The 7821-nt window shown below is 36.3% G+C and overlaps 1 long non-coding RNA gene across 1 annotated transcript; it reads left to right on the top strand.

Moving 5' to 3' along the window:
• The first annotated feature begins 1118 nt into the window (after positions 1-1118).
• On the top strand, positions 1119-5426 carry LOC149799420 (uncharacterized). Its single transcript, XR_016420902.1, has 3 exons — positions 1119-1191; positions 1943-2022; positions 5178-5426. It is a non-coding gene; the product is annotated as an uncharacterized LOC149799420 (long non-coding RNA).
• The last annotated feature ends 2395 nt before the right edge of the window (positions 5427-7821 follow it).

Here is a 7821-nt window from a genome sequence, read left to right as displayed (position 1 = left end):
TTTACCGCCCACGTTGGGGTCCGTTCTGTCAAGCACAAGCTGGATTCCCAGTTTCATCTCTCTCCTCATGGTTAAAATAAAGTTTTTAATTATTTCCCAAACATAGAAAGGTCCTGAATGTACAATTTCACTGTTGCAATGCAACTCTCAAACCTTGATTGGATATTTCGCGTTTCCCTGATATAATTTGCCCTTGAATAAATTTTCTCTGCTTGTCGAGAAGAAGTGTTATATTTCAATAATTAGGACACAATAGAGCAAAACGGTTAAGGATCTCGATCTCGATCGCGATCTCTCTCTCTCTCTCTCTCTCTCTCTCTCTGTGGCCTTGCTGTTTTGAAACTTTAAATCTACAACATTTTATAAATCCTTTAATAAATGAAATAACAATTTTCAATACTGACTGGACTGAACATGGATGCTTCGTTTCTAAGCAATGTTGAGTAAATATAAGACCTCAAATTAGAAAATTACATTTACCTGTAATGGATTTGTTAACTCTCTCTCTCTCTCTCTCTCTCTCTCTCTCTCCAACACACAAAAATGACTATGTCAAGACAACTGGGATATATTTGATGAAGATTGCCGTCCCTACATACAGACAATATAGCATGCTTAAAATATAGCACTGATACACATAACACACATAGGATATAGAAGTTATATGGCAATGATCGCCACAAAAACAAACAAGGAATGAACTCTGATGGGGGGATCAAACCCCTTTATCGGATGAACAACCTTTTCGAATATAATAGGGAACCAAAACAACCCCATAAAAATTGAGCTTTATACTACAAAATGTGATCTAAATTCTTTTTTCTAAATAAAACAAATATACACACTTTTGAGGGTCTCTCTGGTGCCCCAATCCAAAAAAAAATGACTTCTGGAGATGATTTATTTTCTGTTTTGACTTGCATTGTATTTAACAAAACAACATATGCGTGGTATACGCGTGCGTTAATCAATCTCAATCATTGTACCAGATGTTGAAGTGCGATAGCCCTTATTTGATCATGCACACTATTAATTCAGCCCAAGGCAGGCACCTTGACCGAAATGTTTATTATGGAATTGTGCCGTTAGACTTAGAAGCGCGTGTATAAAAGAATTAAAAGACCAACGAGCCTCGCTGACTTGAAACACACTCCATCCGTTGAAGCGAGAATCAACGAAAGCATACAGAGGGTAAGACAATAAATATTCTCATCTTTCTCTCACTTGTTGTGGGTATATTTAAAGCTAGTGTTGTTTATCTCCAAATCCTGAATATACAATTTCACTGTTGCAATGCAACTATCAAACCTTGATTGGATATTTCGCGTTTCCATGATATAAATTGCCCTTAAATAAATTGTCTCTGCTTGTCGAGAAGAAGTGTTTTATTTCAACAATTAGGACAGATTAGAGCAAAATGGTTAATGATCTCGATCTCGATCGCGATCTTTCTCTCTCTCTCTCTCTCTCTCACGTTGCTTATTGGGCATGTAGCGTTTCCCAGATAGAAATTACCCGTGAATACATGTTATCTGCTTGTCGAAAAGAAATAACGTTTTACTTCAACAATTCCGACACAATAGAGCAAAACGGTATAATATCCCCTCTCTCTATATCTCTTTTTGCTTATTAATATGAAGAATGCAAAATAAATCAAAAGTTTGAGATCATTGAATGATTAAAAGTTATTCTTAACAATCAATAATTGAAACACTAATACACCAAAATTATGAACAAAGAATGAAATAGAAATAATTGCTTGTTCTAGTGGTTGTTAACTCTCTCATATATATACTTGATGCACTGACCAAGGACAGTAAAGGGCAGTAAAGAGGTATTCGCATCTCAATGTTGCTTAACGCTGCGCTTGAGGAATACTTATACTAATTCAAAAGATGCAACACTCTGCGAGTATAATAGACCGTCTTATTTTTATTTCCAGTCAAGCAAGCAGAAAGATGTGGAAATATTTCGTTGGTCTCCTCGTATTTAAGGACATTTTGATCATAGCACAATTAATTAGTAAGTATTGTAATATATATATGTTTTATGTAAGTTTGCCTTCTTACATGTAGACTTCACTCTGTATATAAGTGTACGTAAATTTGTTCTGTGAGAGAAAATGTTCGGTGAACAAAAATAATTTACATGACAGGTCTGCAAACTCTTCTACATTAGTCGGAATAATGAGGTTATCTCTTACAAACATTTCATCATTATGCAATTACGTTTGTATTCGTGATATTGTTTGTATGTTGCATGAAATACGACAAGCAGAAAATATTTTTTATATAGGTTATCAATATTTTACAATTAAGGTAATATTTTTACCGTTCTTGGATAGAATTAACCTTCTATGTGCTATCGGGTATATTGGTCATGAACTGAAATGAAAGGCACTTGGCTCAAACTTGATAGAGTGCCGCAAGTTAGAAAAATGTCATTCCTGTTTGCCAACTTTACCGTTGTATGACATACATCTTGAAATTGGATTTTTACAAAAAAGATTTAAGCTTTAGTGGTATATCAGCCTCGTTACAATGTTAAGCCATCGTTCTTGGTTGAGAGGGCTTATTATCTTCCTTGTGGTTCATGTGTCTTTTGCACTATAGAAAATAGTGAAAATAGTATTTCATGTTTTCTTTCACTATACATAGTGGCTTGGTGGGATTGACAACGGGTAAAATGTATTTATAGCAGGTCTGAAATAATTTTAGTAAGTTTTACTTTTCCAATTCCATGACGAGAATAAAAATTAGTACATCTTGAAGCTTTCGATATTGGATAAGAATATGCGCAGGTTTGCGTTTGGAACTGTTGATTCTATATCCGCCGACAGTTACGAAAGACTGGATTATTAGTATTTTGTACATTTACACTTTATTGAGTGACTTTCAATTTAATATTCGAGTTTGTATTTAATAAGCTCGATGTTGTACTTTGAAGACAAAATTCGATTGTTTAAGGAACAATGGACGTGAAACCAGTCTTTGCTGGTATACAGGCAAGAGAGACGGCGAATTTTGTTAACGTTTTTATTTATACTTGTATGTGGTGGACATTAGGCATTAAATTTTGTTTAATGTTTCTTTTTTAGGCGTCTGATTGTTATCTGACAAACAATTGTAGTTTCCTTGTTGAAACGTCTTGACAGTGAAGGTCCTACATCAAAGTGTGAAGTGTTTCTTCGGCTCATAAATTATTTAACTAAAATGAAGTACCTTTATTTCTTAAAGCAAAAGCTCCTAAAAACATATACAAAGTTGCATACTGCAAAATCCCGAAAGAAACAAATAAAACTAGATAGGCAAACTAAAACACCTCCTGTTTTCAGCATAAGAGTTCTAGTATGTTGTCAGTAATGCATTGTATTATTTCTAAGGGTAAATGTAAAAACTTAAAACATATTTTGGTAACACAATGAGGGCTGCGATTGAGGGCTATGTTATGGATTCATATAATCTCCATTTTCCCTTGCTCTGTTTGTATTATTTCTGGAAATTGTCAAAGTTGGTAGTGTTCTTGGAAAAGGGAAAGACTGTAATTATTTTTTCTTTTCATTACAATTATATGCTTATTTCTTCAGTTTTCTTTTCCAAAAGTTAAAAATTGTGAACTAGGTGACAGGGTATAAATGAGTGAAGTCTGAACAGAATACGCTTGTCATTCTCATACGACTTGTACTACAACATTGTTACTATTCTCTGATGGCAAGACATGGATGTGAGTGTTTATAATCGATCTGCCAAATGGAGTTCGAACAGACGATTATTACGAATGAATACGGCATTATTTAGTCAAGTAATACTGTTACGTTCAGGAGTGGTCCTAGATTCAGACTTCAAAAACACAAAATGTATTTTAAAAAAGGACACCTAATTTGGGGATGAAAAGTAATAGTGAATCAAACCCCGTCTCTCTTTATTCCAGCACTCTGTCAACGTAAGAAAAAGACCGTTTATACATACCCATTTTGTAATCTTATTGGAAGAATTATTTTCGAAGCGAAATGCACAACAACAAAAAACAACAAAAGCATGAAATTACAAAAGTTATAAAACAACCCAAAACATGGAGATGATCGATTTGCCAAATGGAGTTCGAACAGAAGAGTATTACAAATGAATACGGCATTATTTAATCGAGCTATACTGTTACGTTCAGGGGTGGTCCTAGATTCAGACTTCAAAAACACAAAATGTATTTTAAAAAAGAACACTTCGGAGTTACCTAATTTGGGGATGAAAAGTAATAGTGAATCAAACCCCGTCTCTTTTTATTCCAGCACTCTGTCAACGTAAGAAAAAGACCGTTCATACATACCCATTTTGTAATCTTATTGGAAGAATTATTTTCGAAGCGAAATGCACAACAACAAAAAACAATAAAAGCATGAAATTACAAAAATTATAAAACAACCCAAAACATGGAGTGCGTAAGTAATATACTTCCGAATTTAAGTTCAAATTGGAAGTGTACAAGCGGAACGAGTCAGTTATGTACACATTTGTATTTGTAATTATGTATCAATGCTTTAAAAAATGATATTCCATTTAACAGACTTCAATAGTTATGTAAGATTCCGCGATGCTTATGTGTACAGTGTAACAGCCAATGACAGCGTGAGGGTCTACATCTGATGTTTCATCAGGATAGAAGAGACATATATTCTCGTCCAGGAAATAAATTGTTTACCGTGAAGACTCTGTTGCTTATACGTTTATTGCAAGTCAATGACGAGCACAAAATTATTTGTCATGATAATAGTGCAGACAATTAATCCGAGGGCTTGGGACTCCACAAAGGGCTTTTACCAAATTTTCTTGCGCACTACTAAAATTCCTGTTGTCATGTATAGCTTGCAGTAATCGAGAATAAGCATACGCTGTTCCAATTAAGATCCCTTTAATGAACAATTCGCAACTTGACAATTTATAATGTGATGTACCGATATTCAATTGGATAGAGGATCGAATACACAATATACGATTATACGATTGTCAAGAAGATGATGAAGATAATGAAATGAAGATGACGATCATGCAGATGTTGATTATCCTGATTACAAGGTCTTTCATACGAAAATCAGATTTCAATGTTATCTACATACGATGCCTTCCTTCAAACTTTTGATCAACAGATTTATGAATTTTATTTTGTTCTTCATTGTACTTCAGATCCACAGTGCCAGACTGTCCCCACATCAAGAAACGCAAGTGATTGTCCCGGACGACTCACACCAATGAAAATCTGGTATTACGAAGCAGTTAATGCCAAATGCGGACAGCTTTTAGGATGCTTTAGAATTGGCGACAGGAATGTGTTTCGAACTGAGATGGATTGCTCAGCTACATGTGTGCGGGGGGGAATTAATGGGAGGCTAAAATAACTGCGGCTTTATAAGTCAGTAACACAATACAGTATGAAATCACCTCCAGTGAGCTTTTCTAATGTCAGTACTGATTGTGAATAAATTTTAAAGTTTAAAGCGAGATAAAACGATGCATTCTAGAGCATATCGATGATTTATTCCTTGCTTTTCATTGTTTCCAACTCCTTCACCTCTTGAATACAAACCATCCCGATCCTAGTGTTGTAAATAATAAAATCATTACGTATGCATACAAAATATCAAATTCAAGTTTCAGGTTGTGATGAGCTGTATCACTCTGGAAAGGCGCTAATGTAGGAGTGGTGCAAATTATGTACATAATACTTTAATATGCATACACAATCTTCGTCAGTGCCCTATCTAATAAAAACAGACAAAAGCACATGCAGAAAACTAAATATTTAACAGTTCGACAAATACACATTTGGTCAAGTTTAGATATCACGTTTTTTTTTTCTTCTTCATGGCCAGTAGCAGTTTTTATACTTACATTTCCAAAAATCTTTATTTTTACCTTTAATACAGTAAGGTTCAGTTTATTATTAAACCTACCTTCATGTATCTTTATAAATATCGCCATGTCAATTAGTATACATCACTTTCGAATCACCTATTTGAGTACCGACCTAATGAGGCAGGAATATATAAGTGTGTGTGTGTGTGTGTGTGTGTGTGTGTGTGTGTGTGTGACATTATCAGTCCTAACACTAACCTCTTAATGATGAACGCCCAGCGAGGCAGCTGTTAGTACCATTTTTATAAGTCTTTTCTATAGACTCGGCCGGGGATCGAACTCATGACCTTCCTCATACGAGGCGGACGCTCTAACCACTAGGCCACCGGAGCGGTCTCAGTTTTGGTGACGAAGTCACTCCAGTGGATGTTAAGGATGGTGCGGAAGCAGCGCTGATGGTAGCGTTCAAGGAGCAGCAGAGGGGGCGAATGGGACATTTTGTCCAATCGTTATTTTGCTTAATTAATACTTTCTGCACTCAACGATCTAGTGTCGTCAGCGCCTGGTAAAAAAAAAAACGACGACGTCGTTGGGGGATCGTCCAATCGTCATTTGGTTTAATTAACACCTTCTGCGCGCCGATCCCCAGCGTCGTCAGCGTCCGGTAAGCACATCGACGACCGCGTCGATGTCATCGCCCCCTCTGCTGCTTACAATGAAAATTATTTACAACTAACCGAATATTTCGTCAAGTCCGATACGATATCGTGTCCGAGGATCATGTAAATTTATCGTTACGAATCCATGTGGGGTCGACTGAGCATGACTAAAAAAGTTTCGAAAAACATTAAAGTCCATGTCACCGCCGCACATTGTCTGCCAAATATTTCGTAGCGTGTGTGTATCAACGCCGTTGAACACAGCAAGAATATTACAGTTGTCTCTAATTACTTTTGGAATCTGAGTGTATCGTTGAGTGACATATATCACGTCAGTGTTTTTATGCCTGCCTCTGGAAAATATCCTAGCTGGGGTTTTTTGATTGTCTAACATAACATCATCGTACACGACTAGATTGTTAACGTCGCCGTCAATATCATCAATACCCGGTGCATCATTGATATCCGTAATAAACTCAATAACATTTTTTTTAGCGATCGCTGATGCATTCTCGTTGAAATCTTTCAACACCTCGTAGCATCGTTGATCATCTACGCTAGGAGCAACCAAATACAACTGATCCCACTTCATCCATCTCATTATTAAATTGAGTAACAATTGCGTCTTGCCGGATCCAGATGGTCCGATGATAATCATCCGGATCGAGTTTGGTAACGCTGCAACATGTTTAACTGGTTCTCTTGTTTTAGTCGCCGAAAAATCAATTATATTCATATCTCTATACATAAATTATGGATCTATATTGTGTGAAGTGCAGAATGCGTACTGGCACAAATGATATGACAACCGTTACAACAAGAAATAATAGATCGGCGCTTACTGGCAAGTGTGTACAATGCGGTACAAAGAAATTTAGATTTATTTCTATTAGACCCGGAGATGTTTTAAAAAAAAGCGAGGAGGTGACATCGCAGCCAAATTGGCAAAACTCCCCGGAACACCGTGGGCAAAGTATCCAGGAGAAAAACACCTCCCAGGATATAACTACTGTGGCCCCGGAACACGATTAGATATTAGACTCGATGATCAAAATCAGCCCAAACCCGGTGAGTATCCAATAAACGCTATCGATAAGGCGTGTCATGCTCATGATGTTGCTTACAAAAGTAGCGATCTGCAACAGCGTCATATCGCGGATGTAAAATTAATTCACGCATTAAATGCTATTCCTGATAAATCCGTCAAAGAAAAATTGGCCTCATGGTTGGTAAAATCGGCTATGAAAGGTAAATTAATGATTGGAAGCGGAGCTTCTGGCGCTGGTAATTGAAAACGATAGCGTTTATAATAACAA

Source organism: Sinohyriopsis cumingii, chromosome 5, assembly GCF_028554795.1.
Source record: "Sinohyriopsis cumingii isolate HCF-2022 chromosome 5, ASM2855479v2, whole genome shotgun sequence".
NCBI classification, from domain to species: Eukaryota; Metazoa; Mollusca; class Bivalvia; order Unionida; family Unionidae; genus Sinohyriopsis; species Sinohyriopsis cumingii.
This window is presented reverse-complemented; position numbering and strand designations above follow the sequence as displayed.